The sequence below is a fragment of the Hyla sarda genome, unplaced genomic scaffold (assembly GCF_029499605.1).
Source record: "Hyla sarda isolate aHylSar1 unplaced genomic scaffold, aHylSar1.hap1 scaffold_162, whole genome shotgun sequence".
In the NCBI taxonomy this organism is placed as follows: Eukaryota; Metazoa; Chordata; class Amphibia; order Anura; family Hylidae; genus Hyla; species Hyla sarda.
This window is the reverse complement of record NW_026608257.1, coordinates 259,821-283,803: the sequence shown is the minus strand read 5'-3', so window position 1 is coordinate 283,803 and position 23,983 is coordinate 259,821. Positions and strand designations below refer to the sequence as shown.

The 23,983-nt window shown below is 44.7% G+C and overlaps 7 non-coding genes and 1 pseudogene across 7 annotated transcripts; all 8 read right to left on the bottom strand.

The window, feature by feature from the left end:
- Positions 1-691: 691 nt before the first annotated feature.
- On the bottom strand, positions 692-882 carry LOC130311149 (U2 spliceosomal RNA). The gene has a single exon (XR_008859587.1). It is a non-coding gene; the product is annotated as a U2 spliceosomal RNA (small nuclear RNA).
- A 2,078-nt stretch (positions 883-2,960) lies between these two features.
- LOC130311178 (U2 spliceosomal RNA) lies at positions 2,961-3,173 on the bottom strand (annotated as a pseudogene).
- A 7,184-nt stretch (positions 3,174-10,357) lies between these two features.
- On the bottom strand, positions 10,358-10,548 carry LOC130311054 (U2 spliceosomal RNA). The gene has a single exon (XR_008859494.1). It is a non-coding gene; the product is annotated as a U2 spliceosomal RNA (small nuclear RNA).
- A 2,067-nt stretch (positions 10,549-12,615) lies between these two features.
- Positions 12,616-12,806, bottom strand: LOC130311053 (U2 spliceosomal RNA). Its single transcript, XR_008859493.1, has one exon. It is a non-coding gene; the product is annotated as a U2 spliceosomal RNA (small nuclear RNA).
- Positions 12,807-14,882: 2,076 nt separating this feature from the next.
- On the bottom strand, positions 14,883-15,073 carry LOC130311162 (U2 spliceosomal RNA). Its single transcript, XR_008859600.1, has one exon. It is a non-coding gene; the product is annotated as a U2 spliceosomal RNA (small nuclear RNA).
- Positions 15,074-17,145: 2,072 nt separating this feature from the next.
- On the bottom strand, positions 17,146-17,336 carry LOC130311052 (U2 spliceosomal RNA). Its single transcript, XR_008859492.1, has one exon. It is a non-coding gene; the product is annotated as a U2 spliceosomal RNA (small nuclear RNA).
- Positions 17,337-19,430: 2,094 nt separating this feature from the next.
- On the bottom strand, positions 19,431-19,621 carry LOC130311050 (U2 spliceosomal RNA). The gene has a single exon (XR_008859491.1). It is a non-coding gene; the product is annotated as a U2 spliceosomal RNA (small nuclear RNA).
- Positions 19,622-21,701: 2,080 nt separating this feature from the next.
- LOC130311049 (U2 spliceosomal RNA) lies at positions 21,702-21,892 on the bottom strand. Its single transcript, XR_008859490.1, has one exon. It is a non-coding gene; the product is annotated as a U2 spliceosomal RNA (small nuclear RNA).
- Between the last annotated feature and the right edge of the window lie 2,091 nt (positions 21,893-23,983).

The window sequence follows — 23,983 nt, the reverse complement described above, 5'->3', positions numbered from 1 at the left end:
CGCACCTTCTGATGCATCAGGTAGGTGCACAATAGCATAGCCTAACCCTCTGTACTTTGGTCTATATTGATGCGGGACATAGATAGCCAGCTGATGACCAATCCATTAGTGCAATGGATGGCTGGACGCATTTGTCTTTGCCTTTGCAATACCACAGAAGCAATGCATGGTCAATGTACAGCAATGACACACCTGTGTGAACAGCCAGGAGACCCCCCCCCCCCCCCCATGTTATGTTACATAGTTACATAGTTAGTACGGTCGAAAAAAGACATATGTCCATCAAGTTCAACCAGGGAATTAAGGGGTAGGGGTGTGGCGCGATATTGGGGAAGGGATGAGATTTTATATTTCTTCATAAGCATTAATCTTATTTTGTCAATTAGGAACATTCAGCACCCACCCGCTATCAAGGCAGCTGCCTATCATGTCATGCCCTACCTGCACAGGTGTGCTGGCTACTCAAATGATCCAATTAAGGAGGCCATTTAGTCAGCAGCAGCAGAAGTCCTGTGCCTGGACGCTCCAACAGCGGCCAGACACAAGCAGAAGCAGAAGCAGCAGAAGCAGCAGCAGCACCACCTTTTGTTTTTTGGCTGCAGCAGCAGCAAGGCCCACAGGGCTGGCTAGCTGGCTAGCCAGCAAGCAGGTAGCAATGAAAGTAGGAATCTTTCTTTTTAACCCTGTAAGGGGGTGGTGCACTGTACCCGAAGATACTGCCATATCGGGTCAATGCATAGGGCGACGGAAGCAAGCTTCGAAATCGGCCCCCGTTCTCAAAAATCCATTTAATATATGGTCCCCAGATAGGGGACGTATCAGATATTAAACTGATAAGAACAGATACTACACTTGATCTTAGCCAAAAAGCCGAGAAGCGATAACCGTGAAAGGGGCGGGCCCAACAAGGTGCCCTTCATGGGCACTATCACTGCTTGCTGTCAGGGAGGCTGCCAGACAATTTTCCATGCACACTCTGGGCTGGGGGGCAGTCAACCACCAGTACACACAGCAGAACCTAAACCCATACCATTATTGCTAAGCAGCAAGACAGGGGCCCATTGCACTCCCACGGGGCCTTTTTAAATGCAATCCATAACCCGGATTTGCCAGGAACCCTTCTTACTCCTCCTACTTGCATGTGACACTGGGCTTAGGATCTGCATAGGAAACACACACACAAGCACACACCTACCTTTGTTGCCTGCAGATGCCTCCTTGGCTGTCCCCAAACGGTATCAAACCAACACCCACGGGAAGCTGTAAGCATAGAGGACATGCCTGCACCCCATTGGACTTACCTGTGTGTGTTAAACCCGGGTTATTTGACAACCTATGGCGGTGATGGTTCTGCTCAGGCAGAGCAGTGCTGATGCTCCTCATAAAGCTGTCGCTGCTGTGAAGGTTCTAGGTGACATCACAAATCCCTATGGTTACATACACAACAAAGCTGGGTTGTTGTTGTTTACACTCTGCAAGGCCTGTGGAAGTGAGTGACATCATAGCACTGTAGTTCTGAGGGTTCTAGATGGATGCAACAATCTCCTGTTGCTTCTATGAAGGCCATAATAGACGACATCACCAAACAGCTCCATAGTCACATACACAGCAAAGGAGAGATGTTGTTTACACCTAGTGATGTCAGTGGTATTGAGTGACATCACAGCACAGTGCTAAGGCTCCTGGGCCTGGACACAGCAGCGGCTGCAATATCTCAACGGAGAATACGTTTATATATATGTGTGTGTGTGCGCGTATATATATATATATATATATATATATATATATATATTTCTCCGCCGAAATCACTTTTAAACCCATTTCCACCTTTTTTTCCCTTCTCTTCCTCTTACTTTTTTTTCACGTTTTTTTACGTTTTTCTCCTTTTCGCCTCTTTTCTGGGCGTATTATTCTTCTTTTTCTTCTTTTTTTTCGTCTAATGCATACCCCATCAGTGCAGCAATGCTTATTCAATACCGCCAGCAGATGGAGACACTGGGGGATAATTTTCTAAGGATTTATACTGATTTTTCCTGTCTGAATTTGTCGCACAGAAAGTTGCAGGCCAAATATGTGTGACATTTCTGCGACTTTAGCTTCTAGAGCATTTTTACAACATTATACATAGGTGCTGAATACATAAAAAGCGACTGTTCAGCGACAGACAAGTCGCATCGGCTGAAAGTAGGCCAGAATGTCAGTCCATGTTGGAGCAGGTTTAGATACAGTCTAAAGTATAGATCTCAAAGTCTGTGCACAGAATTTAGCAAGGGCCTCGCACCTTCTGATGCATCAGGTAGGTGCACAATAGCATAGCCTAACCCTCTGTACTTTGGTCTATATTGATGCGGGACATAGACAGCCAGCTGATGACCAATCCATTAGTGCAATGGATGGCTGGAAGCATTTGTCTTTGCCTTTGCAATACCACAGAAGCAATGCATGGTCAATGTACAGCAATGACACACCTGTGTGAACAGCCAGGAGACCCCCCCCCCCCCCCATGTTATGTTACATAGTTACATAGTTAGTACGGTCGAAAAAAGACATATGTCCATCAAGTTCAACCAGGGAATTAAGGGGTAGGGGTGTGGCGCGATATTGGGGAAGGGATGAGATTTTATATTTCTTCATAAGCATTAATCTTATTTTGTCAATTAGGAACATTCAGCACCCACCCGCTATCAAGGCAGCTGCCTATCATGTCATGCCCTACCTGCACAGGTGTGCTGGCTACTCAAATGATCCAATTAAGGAGGCCATTTAGTCAGCAGCAGCAGAAGTCCTGTGCCTGGACGCTCCAACAGCGGCCAGACACAAGCAGAAGCAGCAGAAGCAGCAGCAGCACCACCTTTTGTTTTTTGGCTGCAGCAGCAGCAAGGCCCACAGGGCTGGCTAGCTGGCTAGCCAGCAAGCAGGTAGCAATGAAAGTAGGAATCTTTCTTTTTAACCCTGTAAGGGGGTGGTGCACTGTACCCGAAGATACTGCCATATCGGGTCAATGCATAGGGCGACGGAAGCAAGCTTCGAAATCGGCCCCCGTTCTCAAAAATCCATTTAATATATGGTCCCCAGATAGGGGACGTATCAGATATTAAACTGATAAGAACAGATTTTTTTTTTTTTTTTTTTTTTTTTTTTTTTCCTCAGTTACAGACTATTGTTCAAGCGATCATCAGGTCACCTACCAAAACTCATCACTTCTAAACAAAGTCTGAAAAAACATCATGCGGAAAAATATCTCAATAAGAAAACTATAAGAGAAGCACAAATTCAAAACCTTGATCAGGATACTTACAACTTTCTCCATTCCTTGTATCTCCAAATCTTTTCAGCCTCTTCCTCTTCCATTCTCTTCTTGTCAAATAGAAAAATAATAAACAACCTTCCAAAAAAAAGTCTCTTCAACTCCCTTGGAGAAATACACACATTTTTAAAAACAAGCAGGTTTCTAGAATCCCATAAAACTTCTTTAAAAACAGAAAATACAATCCAGCTTTCACGTGTGTCCTCTCTCCTGCTAAAATCCTGACCAATAAAAATCTTCTCAAAATTAAAATCAACATATCCCGTGATTGCAGAAAAAAACCTCTGTAGAAGCATAAAAAATTCTCTTGCATAAAAACAGTTCCAAAATAAGTGCACTGTATCCTCCCTGCCTCCACAACCTTCTCTTGGACATTTCTCGCTCACTCTTATTCCTCGTCCATTCAGGAAAGCTCTGGTTGGGAGGCAGCCATGAAAAGTCATCCAGTTTACATCTCTCTGTTTATTCGATAATCCTCTAACATTAAAAAGATTCCAGATCTTCACAGACTGAGCAGTAGTGCAGAATGGTACTTCATATAATCTCTCATTTTTTCTTATTTCATTTTCAATTTTCTTTTTCTCAGGTTTTCCCAGGGAACTCAAACCAAATTGATCACTGAAAGACCTGAGAACCACATAGAAGGTAGGTATAACTTGCGCTATTGGTCTCCTCAGATCCTTCTCACACCAGCCCCATTTGGAAAACAACCATCCTGCCAAATACCTGCTCATGTCTGCCACCCAATTATTGCACTGAGACACTTTATAAATTAAAAGAAAGTAATGAGTCTTTAAAAACAGATTAATATCCGGGAAATTATATCCGCCTTTCTTCACGCTCTTCATCACTTCCTCCCTCTTCATCTTTTCCATCTTTGAACCCCAGAAAAAAATAAACAACTTCCTTGTCATCCTTCTGGTCCATAATTTGCCGGGTGGGAAAACCATTGCAGTATATAATAGTAGTGGCAAAATTACTGCTTTTAAAATCAGAACTTTACCTTTAAGGGACAAGTTTCTCAATTTCCAAAAAGATAATTTCTTCTCTATCTTCTCCTCCAACTTTTCATGACTTTTCCCTCCTTTTAGATTTTTTTCAAAAACAACCCCTAACACTTCAATATCTTCCTTCTCATCCACGCCATCCACCACCACTTTTCCTTGCTTTCCAAAATTACTCAATTGGCACTTCCCCCAATTGACTTTCATACCAGCAATACAGCAAAAAATCTTTACATGCAAATTCACTCTGTTAAGATCAGCTTGGGAAGTGCAAGTAAAAACCACATCATCCATGTAACTTAAAACCTTCAAATTCCTTCCATTACTTCCCGGGATAAAAACACCACTCACACATTTGTCCTTCTGTACATTTTTGAGCAAGGCCTCAATGACACAAATGAATAAAATTGGGGAGAGTGGGCATCCCTGTCGTACTCCTGATAAAATATTAAAACCCGGCCCCACATGTCCATTGACTAAAATCTGACTTGTTGCCCCATAATAAAAACTTTTAATCACAAACAGTAGCTTCTCAGGAATACCCATATGTTTTAAAACCATAAACATAAAATCATGAGCAACTCTGTCATAAGCTTTTTCAAAATCAATGGATTCCACAAAAAGTGCATTCTTATTAAAATTACTATAATAAATAGAGTCTCTTAAAACTAATAAATTATCAGTTATTCTCCTATTTGGCACTGCACAAACTTGGTATTCTCCAACAAGGTGCTCAACTATGTCACTCATCCTGTTCGCCACAATCTTTGCAATGATCTTATAATCTGTATTCAATAATGTGATCGGCCTCCAGTTTTTCAAATCTCTTTCATCACCTTTCTTATGTATCAAGGTAATAACTCCTTTCTTCATAGACTCCGCTAAAATACCTGAGTTAAAAACATATTGCACCACCCGTGTAAAATCTTGCTTTAAAATATGCCAAAAAACTGAATAAAACTCAAAGGGGAGGCCATCACAGCCCGGTGTCTTCCCTTTCGCTGTCTTGTCCAGAGCCTGCTTGATCTCCCCTTCACAAACTTCCTCAATTAAAAATGCACTTTTTCCTTCAGGGACATTATTCTCTAAAATATTACAATAATCATTCATCTCCGTCTCACTGGCTCTGCTCTTATTACTAAAAAGTGTTTCATAAAATCTGCCAATCTCCTTCACCATCTCATCACCAACAACTTCCCCTGTAGGAGTTAAAACAGACTTAAAAACACCCCTAGCATTAAAACATTTTTTAAAGAAATATCTTGTACATTGTTCATTTTCCTCCAAATGTTGAACTTTGGATTTAAAAACAATATTTCTACCTCTTTCCAACAACCTGTTCTTCATCTCAATTTTCACCTTCTCAATTTCCTCCTCCACCTCCACACCAACATGTTTAAACTTAAAGAGAGTTTCTAAACGTGAGATAAGCCTTTCATAACCCCTCCTCTTTTCTTGTGCCCTCCTTATGCAAATGAACTTAAAATACTTAGCAAACTCACTTTTTGCCCAATCCCACCAAGCTAAAACATTACTAAAAACAGATTGTTTAGAAGTACAAGATAAAAAAAAATCTTTAAAACCGGCCATTACTTCTTCATCTTCTAATAGACTTACATTTAATTTCCAGAGCCCTCTACCAAAATGAAAGGACTCTGCAATACTTATTTCTGCCGACACCATCTTATGATCTGAGAAAGTTGACATCATTTGATTGCACCGGACCACCTTAATCCCCTCAGAGACAAGAATGTAATCAATCCGGGATTTACAGCGGCCACTATCTGATATATAGGTGTATCTTTCATCAGTGCTAACCATCAGTCCCACATCAGAATAATGTAAGTCTTGAATAATTTGGTTTAAAACATTTGAAGTAATATCAGTTCTAACCTTAGCAGAGCTCTCACGATCATTGACGGATCTAATGCAGTTAAAATCACCAACAATAATAGTACCATCACGACCAGGAATAAAAAGTTTAAGAGACTCTAAAAATAACACACGTGCCTGTTTTTCTGCTGGCGCATATACATTAAAAACTCTCATTCTCTGGCCTAAAAACTCAAAATTTAAAACCATACAACGACCTGGTACTAAAACTTGGCAATTTAAAACTTTAATGTCCCTGTTACACAATAAAATCCCCACACCTTCATTTTTATTCTCTGTGCATGTAGACCAAAAAGACTGCCCTCTCTTCCATTCATCTACATAAGGTGCAGACTTAATTGCACACTCCTGTAAACAAAATATATCTCCCTTCACATTCTCCAAAAAATCAAAAACTGCTGCTCTTCTGATGGTTGTTCCTATACTCCGAACATTAAGAGTAGCCACAACCAATGCCATTAAAAAGGAAAGAAGGCAATCCATTTTCTTAACATCCATTTTAACTAGAAGTTAGTATTCTGACCTTCAACCTTCCTTAGCAGCATCCCATAGCAATCAGGCGACCCCACTTGAGAGTCCCTGTCCATCATTTTCTCACCTCCATACACAGGATCCGTCTGATCCCCTGACCAACTCCCTTTCTTACACCTTTTACTTTTACCTTGAAAGCCTCCATTTGCATCTTCATCTTCATCTTCCCCCTCCTCCTCCTCCTTCTCCTCCTCTTCAGATGTTACATTCTCCTCCCCACTAATCACCCTCTGCCCAGGTGTTAGGGATCTCTCACTCTCATTCTCCTGAAACTCCATCCCCTCCTCCTCCCCCACCACTGGGTTTGGGCATTCAAAATCCTCAATTGTTTCTTCACATGGGGGAACCTCCCTACACACAGTCTCCACACTCTCCACCACTTTCTCTTTTTTCCCTTTACGTGCTTTTTTCTTACTGACCTCAGTAAACTCTTCACCAACACCAGTCTCCTCACAATGCACACCAGTGGAGTCACCCTCCTCCCCTTTTCCAGATTTTTCCTGAGTATTCATGTGCTGCACTGTCACACCTGCTGCACTCCCTTTTACAGAGTTCTCGTCAATCACCTGAGTCACCTCAGCATTCACACCAAAAACACGTGGAAATGGCCTTTCTCCTCTTTCCTCTCTTCTATTTCCTGCTGCGTCAGCATAGCTCATTTTCTTTCTATACCATAAACTGCATCCTCTAGCCAAATGCTCCTCACTACCACAGATATCACACGTTTTCTTCTCAGTACATTCACCCGAGTTGTGACCTGATTTCCCACAATTCCTGCAGCATACTCCTTGCTCAGGGCAAGACTCCTGTACATGTCCATAAGCGTGACAACGTCTACAGTACTGCAACTGTCCTTCATAAAAACAAAAACCTCTTTCTCCTCCAATAGAAAATACCTGTGGTATACTCTTCCTTCCCTCTTCCATTCCTTCGTCCTTTTTAAATTTTACAACAAATTTCCTTTTACAATTAAAGTACCCATGTCTGTTCTTGAGTCTTCCAAGAAATTTAACTTCATCACAATATCGGTACAAAAAATTGGTCACCATCTCATCCGAAACCTTCGGGTTGTACATATGGACTATAACAACCTTAGACATATTCATGAATAATGGCTCCACTTTCACCTTACTCATTATAGCTGGCTCATTCCTCCTCTTCATCACTTCTAAGTCCATGTAGACCCTCTGGCAAACCTCAGAATCATAAAAGGTTATATCGTAAATCCCTTGCCTAGGGAAGTCTTGCATAGCGATTACATGCCATACCTGAAGGTACTGGAGCTTGCGAAGAATCTCCAGCACAACTTGATCCAATCCAATCGTCCCCCGGTGTTCGCCAGGAACGTAAATCCGCACCGTATCCTCGAGTCCTCGAGTCCTCTCTCCGCTCATTTTTGCAGGTTAAGATACCCACTATCGCAACCCAGTAACAATCCAGGGCCCCCCGCAAAAGAGGGCCCCGATCACCACCCCTTCCGACTCCTACCCTGCCCGGTAAACCGCACAGGATCGAAGCCAAAAGGCCGAGAAGCGATAACCGTGAAAGGGGCGGGCCCAACAAGGTGCCCTTCATGGGCACTATCACTGCTTGCTGTCAGGGAGGCTGCCAGACAATTTTCCATGCACACTCTGGGCTGGGGGGCAGTCAACCACCAGTACACACAGCAGAACCTAAACCCATACCATTATTGCTAAGCAGCAAGACAGGGGCCCATTGCACTCCCACGGGGCCTTTTTAAATGCAATCCATAACCCGGATTTGCCAGGAACCCTTCTTACTCCTCCTACTTGCATGTGACACTGGGCTTAGGATCTGCATAGGAAACACACACACAAGCACACACCTACCTTTGTTGCCTGCAGATGCCTCCTTGGCTGTCCCCAAACGGTATCAAACCAACACCCACGGGAAGCTGTAAGCATAGAGGACATGCCTGCACCCCATTGGACTTACCTGTGTGGGTTAAACCCGGGTTATTTGACAACCTATGGCGGTGATGGTTCTGCTCAGGCAGAGCAGTGCTGATGCTCCTCATAAAGCTGTCGCTGCTGTGAAGGTTCTAGGTGACATCACAAATCCCTATGGTTACATACACAACAAAGCTGGGTTGTTGTTGTTTACACTCTGCAAGGCCTGTGGAAGTGAGTGACATCATAGCACTGTAGTTCTGAGGGTTCTAGATGGATGCAACAATCTCCTGTTGCTTCTATGAAGGCCATAATAGACGACATCACCAAACAGCTCCATAGTCACATACACAGCAAAGGAGAGATGTTGTTTACACCTAGTGATGTCAGTGGTATTGAGTGACATCACAGCACAGTGCTAAGGCTCCTGGGCCTGGACACAGCAGCGGCTGCAATATCTCAACGGAGAATACGTTTATATATATGTGTGTGTGTGCGCGTATATATATATATATATATATATATATATATATATATTTTTTTTTTTTTCTCCGCCGAAATCACTTTTAAACCCATTTCCACCTTTTTTTCCCTTCTCTTCCTCTTACTTTTTTTTCACGTTTTTTTACGTTTTTCTCCTTTTCGCCTCTTTTCTGGGCGTATTATTCTTCTTTTTCTTCTTTTTTTTCGTCTAATGCATACCCCATCAGTGCAGCAATGCTTATTCAATACCGCCAGCAGATGGAGACACTGGGGGATAATTTTCTAAGGATTTATACTGATTTTTCCTGTCTGAATTTGTCGCACAGAAAGTTGCAGGCCAAATATGTGTGACATTTCTGCGACTTTAGCTTCTAGAGCATTTTTACAACATTATACATAGGTGCTGAATACATAAAAAGCGACTGTTCAGCGACAGACAAGTCGCATCGGCTGAAAGTAGGCCAGAATGTCAGTCCATGTTGGAGCAGGTTTAGATACAGTCTAAAGTATAGATCTCAAAGTCTGTGCACAGAATTTAGCAAGGGCCTCGCACCTTCTGATGCATCAGGTAGGTGCACAATAGCATAGCCTAACCCTCTGTACTTTGGTCTATATTGATGCGGGACATAGACAGCCAGCTGATGACCAATCCATTAGTGCAATGGATGGCTGGAAGCATTTGTCTTTGCCTTTGCAATAACACAGAAGCAATGCATGGTCAATGTACAGCAATGACACACCTGTGTGAACAGCCAGGAGACCCCCCCCCCCCCCCATGTTATGTTACATAGTTACATAGTTAGTACGGTCGAAAAAAGACATATGTCCATCAAGTTCAACCAGGGAATTAAGGGGTAGGGGTGTGGCGCGATATTGGGGAAGGGATGAGATTTTATATTTCTTCATAAGCATTAATCTTATTTTGTCAATTAGGAACATTCAGCACCCACCCGCTATCAAGGCAGCTGCCTATCATGTCATGCCCTACCTGCACAGGTGTGCTGGCTACTCAAATGATCCAATTAAGGAGGCCATTTAGTCAGCAGCAGCAGAAGTCCTGTGCCTGGACGCTCCAACAGCGGCCAGACACAAGCAGAAGCAGAAGCAGCAGCAGCACCACCTTTTGTTTTTTGGCTGCAGCAGCAGCAAGGCCCACAGGGCTGGCTAGCTGGCTAGCCAGCAAGCAGGTAGCAATGAAAGTAGGAATCTTTCTTTTTAACCCTGTAAGGGGGTGGTGCACTGTACCCGAAGATACTGCCATATCGGGTCAATGCATAGGGCGACGGAAGCAAGCTTCGAAATCGGCCCCCGTTCTCAAAAATCCATTTAATATATGGTCCCCAGATAGGGGACGTATCAGATATTAAACTGATAAGAACAGATACTACACTTGATCTTAGCCAAAAGGCCGAGAAGCGATAACCGTGAAAGGGGCGGGCCCAACAAGGTGCCCTTCATGGGCACTATCACTGCTTGCTGTCAGGGAGGCTGCCAGACAATTTTCCATGCACACTCTGGGCTGGGGGGCAGTCAACCACCAGTACACACAGCAGAACCTAAACCCATACCATTATTGCTAAGCAGCAAGACAGGGGCCCATTGCACTCCCACGGGGCCTTTTTAAATGCAATCCATAACCCGGATTTGCCAGGAACCCTTCTTACTCCTCCTACTTGCATGTGACACTGGGCTTAGGATCTGCATAGGAAACACACACACAAGCACACACCTACCTTTGTTGCCTGCAGATGCCTCCTTGGCTGTCCCCAAACGGTATCAAACCAACACCCACGGGAAGCTGTAAGCATAGAGGACATGCCTGCACCCCATTGGACTTACCTGTGTGGGTTAAACCCGGGTTATTTGACAACCTATGGCGGTGATGGTTCTGCTCAGGCAGAGCAGTGCTGATGCTCCTCATAAAGCTGTCGCTGCTGTGAAGGTTCTAGGTGACATCACAAATCCCTATGGTTACATACACAACAAAGCTGGGTTGTTGTTGTTTACACTCTGCAAGGCCTGTGGAAGTGAGTGACATCATAGCACTGTAGTTCTGAGGGTTCTAGATGGATGCAACAATCTCCTGTTGCTTCTATGAAGGCCATAATAGACGACATCACCAAACAGCTCCATAGTCACATACACAGCAAAGGAGAGATGTTGTTTACACCTAGTGATGTCAGTGGTATTGAGTGACATCACAGCACAGTGCTAAGGCTCCTGGGCCTGGACACAGCAGCGGCTGCAATATCTCAACGGAGAATACGTTTATATATATGTGTGTGTGTGCGCGTATATATATATATATATATATATATATATATTTCTCCGCCGAAATCACTTTTAAACCCATTTCCACCTTTTTTTCCCTTCTCTTCCTCTTACTTTTTTTTCACGTTTTTTTACGTTTTTCTCCTTTTCGCCTCTTTTCTGGGCGTATTATTCTTCTTTTTCTTCTTTTTTTTCGTCTAATGCATACCCCATCAGTGCAGCAATGCTTATTCAATACCGCCAGCAGATGGAGACACTGGGGGATAATTTTCTAAGGATTTATACTGATTTTTCCTGTCTGAATTTGTCGCACAGAAAGTTGCAGGCCAAATATGTGTGACATTTCTGCGACTTTAGCTTCTAGAGCATTTTTACAACATTATACATAGGTGCTGAATACATAAAAAGCGACTGTTCAGCGACAGACAAGTCGCATCGGCTGAAAGTAGGCCAGAATGTCAGTCCATGTTGGAGCAGGTTTAGATACAGTCTAAAGTATAGATCTCAAAGTCTGTGCACAGAATTTAGCAAGGGCCTCGCACCTTCTGATGCATCAGGTAGGTGCACAATAGCATAGCCTAACCCTCTGTACTTTGGTCTATATTGATGCGGGACATAGACAGCCAGCTGATGACCAATCCATTAGTGCAATGGATGGCTGGAAGCATTTGTCTTTGCCTTTGCAATACCACAGAAGCAATGCATGGTCAATGTACAGCAATGACACACCTGTGTGAACAGCCAGGAGACCCCCCCCCCCCCATGTTATGTTACATAGTTACATAGTTAGTACGGTCGAAAAAAGACATATGTCCATCAAGTTCAACCAGGGAATTAAGGGGTAGGGGTGTGGCGCGATATTGGGGAAGGGATGAGATTTTATATTTCTTCATAAGCATTAATCTTATTTTGTCAATTAGGAACATTCAGCACCCACCCGCTATCAAGGCAGCTGCCTATCATGTCATGCCCTACCTGCACAGGTGTGCTGGCTACTCAAATGATCCAATTAAGGAGGCCATTTAGTCAGCAGCAGCAGAAGTCCTGTGCCTGGACGCTCCAACAGCGGCCAGACACAAGCAGAAGCAGAAGCAGCAGCAGCACCACCTTTTGTTTTTTGGCTGCAGCAGCAGCAAGGCCCACAGGGCTGGCTAGCTGGCTAGCCAGCAAGCAGGTAGCAATGAAAGTAGGAATCTTTCTTTTTAACCCTGTAAGGGGGTGGTGCACTGTACCCGAAGATACTGCCATATCGGGTCAATGCATAGGGCGACGGAAGCAAGCTTCGAAATCGGCCCCCGTTCTCAAAAATCCATTTAATATATGGTCCCCAGATAGGGGACGTATCAGATATTAAACTGATAAGAACAGATACTACACTTGATCTTAGCCAAAAGGCCGAGAAGCGATAACCGTGAAAGGGGCGGGCCCAACAAGGTGCCCTTCATGGGCACTATCACTGCTTGCTGTCAGGGAGGCTGCCAGACAATTTTCCATGCACACTCTGGGCTGGGGGGCAGTCAACCACCAGTACACACAGCAGAACCTAAACCCATACCATTATTGCTAAGCAGCAAGACAGGGGCCCATTGCACTCCCACGGGGCCTTTTTAAATGCAATCCATAACCCGGATTTGCCAGGAACCCTTCTTACTCCTCCTACTTGCATGTGACACTGGGCTTAGGATCTGCATAGGAAACACACACACAAGCACACACCTACCTTTGTTGCCTGCAGATGCCTCCTTGGCTGTCCCCAAACGGTATCAAACCAACACCCACGGGAAGCTGTAAGCATAGAGGACATGCCTCACCCCATTGGACTTACCTGTGTGGGTTAAACCCGGGTTATTTGACAACCTATGGCGGTGATGGTTCTGCTCAGGCAGAGCAGTGCTGATGCTCCTCATAAAGCTGTCGCTGCTGTGAAGGTTCTAGGTGACATCACAAATCCCTATGGTTACATACACAACAAAGCTGGGTTGTTGTTGTTTACACTCTGCAAGGCCTGTGGAAGTGAGTGACATCATAGCACTGTAGTTCTGAGGGTTCTAGATGGATGCAACAATCTCCTGTTGCTTCTATGAAGGCCATAATAGACGACATCACCAAACAGCTCCATAGTCACATACACAGCAAAGGAGAGATGTTGTTTACACCTAGTGATGTCAGTGGTATTGAGTGACATCACAGCACAGTGCTAAGGCTCCTGGGCCTGGACACAGCAGCGGCTGCAATATCTCAACGGAGAATACGTTTATATATATGTGTGTGTGTGCGCGTATATATATATATATATATATATATATATATTTCTCCGCCGAAATCACTTTTAAACCCATTTCCACCTTTTTTTCCCTTCTCTTCCTCTTACTTTTTTTTCACGTTTTTTTACGTTTTTCTCCTTTTCGCCTCTTTTCTGGGCGTATTATTCTTCTTTTTCTTCTTTTTTTTCGTCTAATGCATACCCCATCAGTGCAGCAATGCTTATTCAATACCGCCAGCAGATGGAGACACTGGGGGATAATTTTCTAAGGATTTATACTGATTTTTCCTGTCTGAATTTGTCGCACAGAAAGTTGCAGGCCAAATATGTGTGACATTTCTGCGACTTTAGCTTCTAGAGCATTTTTACAACATTATACATAGGTGCTGAATACATAAAAAGCGACTGTTCAGCGACAGACAAGTCGCATCGGCTGAAAGTAGGCCAGAATGTCAGTCCATGTTGGAGCAGGTTTAGATACAGTCTAAAGTATAGATCTCAAAGTCTGTGCACAGAATTTAGCAAGGGCCTCGCACCTTCTGATGCATCAGGTAGGTGCACAATAGCATAGCCTAACCCTCTGTACTTTGGTCTATATTGATGCGGGACATAGACAGCCAGCTGATGACCAATCCATTAGTGCAATGGATGGCTGGAAGCATTTGTCTTTGCCTTTGCAATACCACAGAAGCAATGCATGGTCAATGTACAGCAATGACACACCTGTGTGAACAGCCAGGAGACCCCCCCCCCCCCCATGTTATGTTACATAGTTACATAGTTAGTACGGTCGAAAAAAGACATATGTCCATCAAGTTCAACCAGGGAATTAAGGGGTAGGGGTGTGGCGCGATATTGGGGAAGGGATGAGATTTTATATTTCTTCATAAGCATTAATCTTATTTTGTCAATTAGGAACATTCAGCACCCACCCGCTATCAAGGCAGCTGCCTATCATGTCATGCCCTACCTGCACAGGTGTGCTGGCTACTCAAATGATCCAATTAAGGAGGCCATTTAGTCAGCAGCAGCAGAAGTCCTGTGCCTGGACGCTCCAACAGCGGCCAGACACAAGCAGAAGCAGAAGCAGCAGAAGCAGCAGCAGCACCACCTTTTGTTTTTTGGCTGCAGCAGCAGCAAGGCCCACAGGGCTGGCTAGCTGGCTAGCCAGCAAGCAGGTAGCAATGAAAGTAGGAATCTTTCTTTTTAACCCTGTAAGGGGGTGGTGCACTGTAACCGAAGATACTGCCATATCGGGTCAATGCATAGGGCGACGGAAGCAAGCTTCGAAATCGGCCCCCGTTCTCAAAAATCCATTTAATATATGGTCCCCAGATAGGGGACGTATCAGATATTAAACTGATAAGAACAGATACTACACTTGATCTTAGCCAAAAGGCCTGAAAGGGGCGGGCCCAACAAGGTGCCCTTCATGGGCACTATCACTGCTTGCTGTCAGGGAGGCTGCCAGACAATTTTCCATGCACACTCTGGGCTGGGGGGCAGTCAACCACCAGTACACACAGCAGAACCTAAACCCATACCATTATTGCTAAGCAGCAAGACAGGGGCCCATTGCACTCCCACGGGGCCTTTTTAAATGCAATCCATAACCCGGATTTGCCAGGAACCCTTCTTACTCCTCCTACTTGCATGTGACACTGGGCTTAGGATCTGCATAGGAAACACACACACAAGCACACACCTACCTTTGTTGCCTGCAGATGCCTCCTTGGCTGTCCCCAAACGGTATCAAACCAACACCCACGGGAAGCTGTAAGCATAGAGGACATGCCTGCACCCCATTGGACTTACCTGTGTGGGTTAAACCCGGGTTATTTGACAACCTATGGCGGTGATGGTTCTGCTCAGGCAGAGCAGTGCTGATGCTCCTCATAAAGCTGTCGCTGCTGTGAAGGTTCTAGGTGACATCACAAATCCCTATGGTTACATACACAACAAAGCTGGGTTGTTGTTGTTTACACTCTGCAAGGCCTGTGGAAGTGAGTGACATCATAGCACTGTAGTTCTGAGGGTTCTAGATGGATGCAACAATCTCCTGTTGCTTCTATGAAGGCCATAATAGACGACATCACCAAACAGCTCCATAGTCACATACACAGCAAAGGAGAGATGTTGTTTACACCTAGTGATGTCAGTGGTATTGAGTGACATCACAGCACAGTGCTAAGGCTCCTGGGCCTGGACACAGCAGCGGCTGCAATATCTCAACGGAGAATACGTTTATATATATGTGTGTGTGTGCGCGTATATATATATATATATATATATATATATATATATATATATTTCTCTGCCGAAATCACTTTTAAACCCATTTCCACCTTTTTTTCCCTTCTCTTCCTCTTACTTTTTTTTCACGTTTTTTTACGTTTTTCTCCTTTTCGCCTCTTTTCTGGGCGTATTATTCTTCTTTTTCTTCTTTTTTTTCGTCTAATGCATACCCCATCAGTGCAGCAATGCTTATTCAATACCGCCAGCAGATGGAGACACTGGGGGATAATTTTCTAAGGATTTATACTGATTTTTCCTGTCTGAATTTGTCGCACAGAAAGTTGCAGGCCAAATATGTGTGACATTTCTGCGACTTTAGCTTCTAGAGCATTTTTACAACATTATACATAGGTGCTGAATACATAAAAAGCGACTGTTCAGCGACAGACAAGTCGCATCGGCTGAAAGTAGGCCAGAATGTCAGTCCATGTTGGAGCAGGTTTAGATACAGTCTAAAGTATAGATCTCAAAGTCTGTGCACAGAATTTAGCAAGGGCCTCGCACCTTCTGATGCATCAGGTAGGTGCACAATAGCATAGCCTAACCCTCTGTACTTTGGTCTATATTGATGCGGGACATAGACAGCCAGCTGATGACCAATCCATTAGTGCAATGGATGGCTGGAAGCATTTGTCTTTGCCTTTGCAATACCACAGAAGCAATGCATGGTCAATGTACAGCAATGACACACCTGTGTGAACAGCCAGGAGACCCCCCCCCCCCCCATGTTATGTTACATAGTTACATAGTTAGTACGGTCGAAAAAAGACATATGTCCATCAAGTTCAACCAGGGAATTAAGGGGTAGGGGTGTGGCGCGATATTGGGGAAGGGATGAGATTTTATATTTCTTCATAAGCATTAATCTTATTTTGTCAATTAGGAACATTCAGCACCCACCCGCTATCAAGGCAGCTGCCTATCATGTCATGCCCTACCTGCACAGGTGTGCTGGCTACTCAAATGATCCAATTAAGGAGGCCATTTAGTCAGCAGCAGCAGAAGTCCTGTGCCTGGACGCTCCAACAGCGGCCAGACACAAGCAGAAGCAGAAGCAGCAGAAGCAGCAGCAGCACCACCTTTTGTTTTTTGGCTGCAGCAGCAGCAAGGCCCACAGGGCTGGCTAGCTGGCTAGCCAGCAAGCAGGTAGCAATGAAAGTAGGAATCTTTCTTTTTAACCCTGTAAGGGGGTGGTGCACTGTACCCGAAGATACTGCCATATCGGGTCAATGCATAGGGCGACGGAAGCAAGCTTCGAAATCGGCCCCCGTTCTCAAAAATCCATTTAATATATGGTCCCCAGATAGGGGACGTATCAGATATTAAACTGATAAGAACAGATACTACACTTGATCTTAGCCAAAAGGCCGAGAAGCGATAACCGTGAAAGGGGCGGGCCCAACAAGGTGCCCTTCATGGGCACTATCACTGCTTGCTGTCAGGGAGGCTGCCAGACAATTTTCCATGCACACTCTGGGCTGGGGGGCAGTCAACCACCAGTACACACAGCAGAACCTAAACCCATACCATTATTGCTAAGCAGCAAGACAGGGGCCCATTGCACTCCCACGGGGCCTTTTTAAATGCAATCCATAACCCGGATTTGCCAGGAACCCTTCTTACTACTCCTACTTGCATGTGACACTGGGCTTAGGATCTGCATAGGAAACACACACACAAGCACACACCTACCTTTGTTGCCTGCAGATGCCTCCTTGGCTGTCCCCAAACGGTATCAAACCAACACCCACGGGAAGCTGTAAGCATAGAGGACATGCCTGCACCCCATTGGACTTACCTGTGTGGGTTAAACCCGGGTTATTTGACAACCTATGGCGGTGATGGTTCTGCTCAGGCAGAGCAGTGCTGATGCTCCTCATAAAGCTGTCGCTGCTGTGAAGGTTCTAGGTGACATCACAAATCCCTATGGTTACATACACAACAAAGCTGGGTTGTTGTTGTTTACACTCTGCAAGGCCTGTGGAAGTGAGTGACATCATAGCACTGTAGTTCTGAGGGTTCTAGATGGATGCAACAATCTCCTGTTGCTTCTATGAAGGCCATAATAGACGACATCACCAAACAGCTCCATAGTCACATACACAGCAAAGGAGAGATGTTGTTTACACCTAGTGATGTCAGTGGTATTGAGTGACATCACAGCACAGTGCTAAGGCTCCTGGGCCTGGACACAGCAGCGGCTGCAATATCTCAACGGAGAATACGTTTATATATATGTGTGTGTGTGCGCGTATATATATATATATATATATATATATATATATATATATATATATTTCTCCGCCGAAATCACTTTTAAACCCATTTCCACCTTTTTTTCCCTTCTCTTCCTCTTACTTTTTTTTCACGTTTTTTTACGTTTTTCTCCTTTTCGCCTCTTTTCTGGGCGTATTATTCTTCTTTTTCTTCTTTTTTTTCGTCTAATGCATACCCCATCAGTGCAGCAATGCTTATTCAATACCGCCAGCAGATGGAGACACTGGGGGATAATTTTCTAAGGATTTATACTGATTTTTCCTGTCTGAATTTGTCGCACAGAAAGTTGCAGGCCAAATATGTGTGACATTTCTGCGACTTTAGCTTCTAGAGCATTTTTACAACATTATACATAGGTGCTGAATATGAATACATAAAAAGCGACTGTTCAGCGACAGACAAGTCGCATCGGCTGAAAGTAGGCCAGAATGTCAGTCCATGTTGGAGCAGGTTTAGATACAGTCTAAAGTATAGATCTCAAAGTCTGTGCACAGAATTTAGCAAGGGCCTCGCACCTTCTGATGCATCAGGTAGGTGCACAATAGCATAGCCTAACCCTCTGTACTTTGGTCTATATTGATGCGGGACATAGACAGCCAGCTGATGACCAATCCATTAGTGCAATGGATGGCTGGAAGCATTTGTCTTTGCCTTTGCAATACCACAGAAGCAATGCATGGTCAATGTACAGCAATGACACACCTGTGTGAACAGCCAGGAGACCCCTCCCCCCATGTTATGTTACATAGTTACATAGTTAGTACGGTCGAAAAAAGACATATGTCCATCAAGTTCAACCAGGGAATTAAGGGGTAGGGGTGTGGCGCGATATTGGGGAAGGGATGAGATTTTATATTTCTTCATAAGCATTAATCTTATTTTGTCAATTAGGAACATTCAGCACCCACCCGCTATCAAGGCAGCTGCCTATCATGTCATGCCCTACCTGCACAGGTGTGCTGGCTACTCAAATGATCCAATTAAGGAGGCCATTTAGTCAGCAGCAGCAGAAGTCCTGTGCCTGGACGCTCCAACAGCGGCCAGACACAAGCAGAAGCAGAAGCAGCAGAAGCAGCAGCAGCACCACCTTTTGTTTTTTGGCTGCAGCAGCAGCAAGGCCCACAGGGCTGGCTAGCTGGCTAGCCAGCAAGCAGGTAGCAATGAAAGTAGGAATCTTTCTTTTTAACCCTGTAAGGGGGTGGTGCACTGTACCCGAAGATACTGCCATATCGGGTCAATGCATAGGGCGACGGAAGCAAGCTTCGAAATCGGCCCCCGTTCTCAAAAATCCATTTAATATATGGTCCCCAGATAGGGGACGTATCAGATATTAAACTGATAAGAACAGATACTACACTTGATCTTAGCCAAAAGGCCGAGAAGCGATAACCGTGAAAGGGGCGGGCCCAACAAGGTGCCCTTCATGGGCACTATCACTGCTTGCTGTCAGGGAGGCTGCCAGACAATTTTCCATGCACACTCTGGGCTGGGGGGCAGTCAACCACCAGTACACACAGCAGAACCTAAACCCATACCATTATTGCTAAGCAGCAAGACAGGGGCCCATTGCACTCCCACGGGGCCTTTTTAAATGCAATCCATAACCCGGATTTGCCAGGAACCCTTCTTACTCCTCCTACTTGCATGTGACACTGGGCTTAGGATCTGCATAGGAAACACACACACAAGCACACACCTACCTTTGTTGCCTGCAGATGCCTCCTTGGCTGTCCCCAAACGGTATCAAACCAACACCCACGGGAAGCTGTAAGCATAGAGGACATGCCTGCACCCCATTGGACTTACCTGTGTGGGTTAAACCCGGGTTATTTGACAACCTATGGCGGTGATGGTTCTGCTCAGGCAGAGCAGTGCTGATGCTCCTCATAAAGCTGTCGCTGCTGTGAAGGTTCTAGGTGACATCACAAATCCCTATGGTTACATACACAACAAAGCTGGGTTGTTGTTGTTTACACTCTGCAAGGCCTGTGGAAGTGAGTGACATCATAGCACTGTAGTTCTGAGGGTTCTAGATGGATGCAACAATCTCCTGTTGCTTCTATGAAGGCCATAATAGACAACATCACCAAACAGCTCCATAGTCACATACACAGCAAAGGAGAGATGTTGTTTACACCTAGTGATGTCAGTGGTATTGAGTGACATCACAGCACAGTGCTAAGGCTCCTGGGCCTGGACACAGCAGCGGCTGCAATATCTCAACGGAGAATACGTTTATATATATGTGTGTGTGTGCGCGTATATATATATATATATATATATATATATATATATATATTTCTCCGCCGAAATCACTTTTAAACCCATTTCCACCTTTTTTTCCCTTCTCTTCCTCTTACTTTTTTTTCACGTTTTTTTACGTTTTTCTCCTTTTCGCCTCTTTTCTGGGCGTATTATTCTTCTTTTTCTTCTTTTTTTTCGTCTAATGCATACCCCATCAGTGCAGCAATGCTTATTCAATACCGCCAGTAGATGGAGACACTGGGGGATAATTTTCTAAGGATTTATACTGATTTTTCCTGTCTGAATTTGTCGCACAGAAAGTTGCAGGCCAAATATGTGTGACATTTCTGCGACTTTAGCTTCTAGAGCATTTTTACAACATTATATATAGGTGCTGAATACATAAAAAGCGACTGTTCAGCGACAGACAAGTCGCATCGGCTGAAAGTAGGCCAGAATGTCAGTCCATGTTGGAGCAGGTTTAGATACAGTCTAAAGTATAGATCTCAAAGTCTGTGCACAGAATTTAGCAAGGGCCTCGCACCTTCTGATGCATCAGGTAGGTGCACAATAGCATAGCCTAACCCTCTGTACTTTGGTCTATATTGATGCGGGACATAGACAGCCAGCTGATGACCAATCCATTAGTGCAATGGATGGCTGGAAGCATTTGTCTTTGCCTTTGCAATACCACAGAAGCAATGCATGGTCAATGTACAGCAATGACACACCTGTGTGAACAGCCAGGAGACCCCCCCCCCCCCCCATGTTATGTTACATAGTTACATAGTTAGTACGGTCGAAAAAAGACATATGTCCATCAAGTTCAACCAGGGAATTAAGGGGTAGGGGTGTGGCGCGATATTGGGGAAGGGATGAGATTTTATATTTCTTCATAAGCATTAATCTTATTTTGTCAATTAGGAACATTCAGCACCCACCCGCTATCAAGGCAGCTGCCTATCATGTCATGCCCTACCTGCACAGGTGTGCTGGCTACTCAAATGATCCAATTAAGGAGGCCATTTAGTCAGCAGCAGCAGAAGTCCTGTGCCTGGACGCTCCAACAGCGGCCAGACACAAGCAGAAGCAGCAGAAGCAGCAGCAGCACCACCTTTTGTTTTTTGGCTGCAGCAGCAGCAAGGCCCACAGAGCTGGCTAGCTGGCTAGCCAGCAAGCAGGTAGCAATGAAAGTAGGAATCTTTCTTTTTAACCCTGTAAGGGGGTGGTGCACTGTACCCGAAGATACTGCCATATCGGGTCAATGCATAGGGCGACGGAAGCAAGCTTCGAAATCGGCCCCCGTTCTCAAAAATCCATTTAATATATGGTCCCCAGATAGGGGACGTATCAGATATTAAACTGATAAGAACAGATACTACACTTGATCTTAGCCAAAAGGCCGAGAAGCGATAACCGTGAAAGGGGCGGGCCCAACAAGGTGCCCTTCATGGGCACTATCACTGCTTGCTGTCAGGGAGGCTGCCAGACAATTTTCCATGCACACTCTGGGCTGGGGGGCAGTCAACCACCAGTACACACAGCAGAACCTAAACCCATACCATTATTGCTAAGCAGCAAGACAGGGGCCCATTGCACTCCCACGGGGCCTTTTTAAATGCAATCCATAACCCGGATTTGCCAGGAACCCTTCTTACTCCTCCTACTTGCATGTGACACTGGGCTTAGGATCTGCATAGGAAACACACACACAAGCACACACCTACCTTTGTTGCCTGCAGATGCCTCCTTGGCTGTCCCCAAACGGTATCAAACCAACACCCACGGGAAGCTGTAAGCATAGAGGACATGCCTGCACCCCATTGGACTTACCTGTGTGGGTTAAACCCGGGTTATTTGACAACCTATGGCGGTGATGGTTCTGCTCAGGCAGAGCAGTGCTGATGCTCCTCATAAAGCTGTCGCTGCTGTGAAGGTTCTAGGTGACATCACAAATCCCTATGGTTACATACACAACAAAGCTGGGTTGTTGTTGTTTACACTCTGCAAGGCCTGTGGAAGTGAGTGACATCATAGCACTGTAGTTCTGAGGGTTCTAGATGGATGCAACAATCTCCTGTTGCTTCTATGAAGGCCATAATAGACGACATCACCAAACAGCTCCATAGTCACATACACAGCAAAGGACAGATGTTGTTTACACCTAGTGATGTCAGTGGTATTGAGTGACATCACAGCACAGTGCTAAGGCTCCTGGGCCTGGACACAGCAGCGGCTGCAATATCTCAACGGAGAATACGTTTATATATATGTGTGTGTGTGCGCGTATATATATATATATATATATATATATATATATATATATATATATTTCTCCGCCGAAATCACTTTTAAACCCATTTCCACCTTTTTTTCCCTTCTCTTCCTCTTACTTTTTTTTCACGTTTTTTTACGTTTTTCTCCTTTTCGCCTCTTTTCTGGGCGTATTATTCTTCTTTTTCTTCTTTTTTTTCGTCTAATGCATACCCCATCAGTGCAGCAATGCTTATTCAATACCGCCAGCAGATGGAGACACTGGGGGATAATTTTCTAAGGATTTATACTGATTTTTCCTGTCTGAATTTGTCGCACAGAAAGTTGCAGGCCAAATATGTGTGACATTTCTGCGACTTTAGCTTCTAGAGCATTTTTACAACATTATATATAGGTGCTGAATACATAAAAAGCGACTGTTCAGCGACAGACAAGTCGCATCGGCTGAAAGTAGGCCAGAATGTCAGTCCATGTTGGAGCAGGTTTAGATACAGTCTAAAGTATAGATCTCAAAGTCTGTGCACAGAATTTAGCAAGGGCCTCGCACCTTCTGATGCATCAGGTAGGTGCACAATAGCATAGCCTAACCCTCTGTACTTTGGTCTATATTGATGCGGGACATAGACAGCCAGCTGATGACCAATCCATTAGTGCAATGGATGGCTGGAAGCATTTGTCTTTGCCTTTGCAATACCACAGAAGCAATGCATGGTCAATGTACAGCAATGACACACCTGTGTGAACAGCCAGGAGACCCCCCCCCCCCCCCCCCATGTTATGTTACATAGTTACATAGTTAGTACGGTCGAAAAAAGACATATGTCCATCAAGTTCAACCAGGGAATTAAGGGGTAGGGGTGTGGCGCGATATTGGGGAAGGGATGAGATTTTATATTTCTTCATAAGCATTAATCTTATTTTGTCAATTAGGAACATTCAGCACCCACCCGCTATCAAGGCAGCTGCCTATCATGTCATGCCCTACCTGCACAGGTGTGCTGGCTACTCAAATGATCCAATTAAGGAGGCCATTTAGTCAGCAGCAGCAGAAGTCCTGTGCCTGGACGCTCCAACAGCGGCCAGACACAAGCAGAAGCAGAAGCAGCAGAAGCAGCAGCAGCACCACCTTTTGTTTTTTGGCTGCAGCAGCAGCAAGGCCCACAGGGCTGGCTAGCTGGCTAGCCAGCAAGCAGGTAGCAATGAAAGTAGGAATCTTTCTTTTTAACCCTGT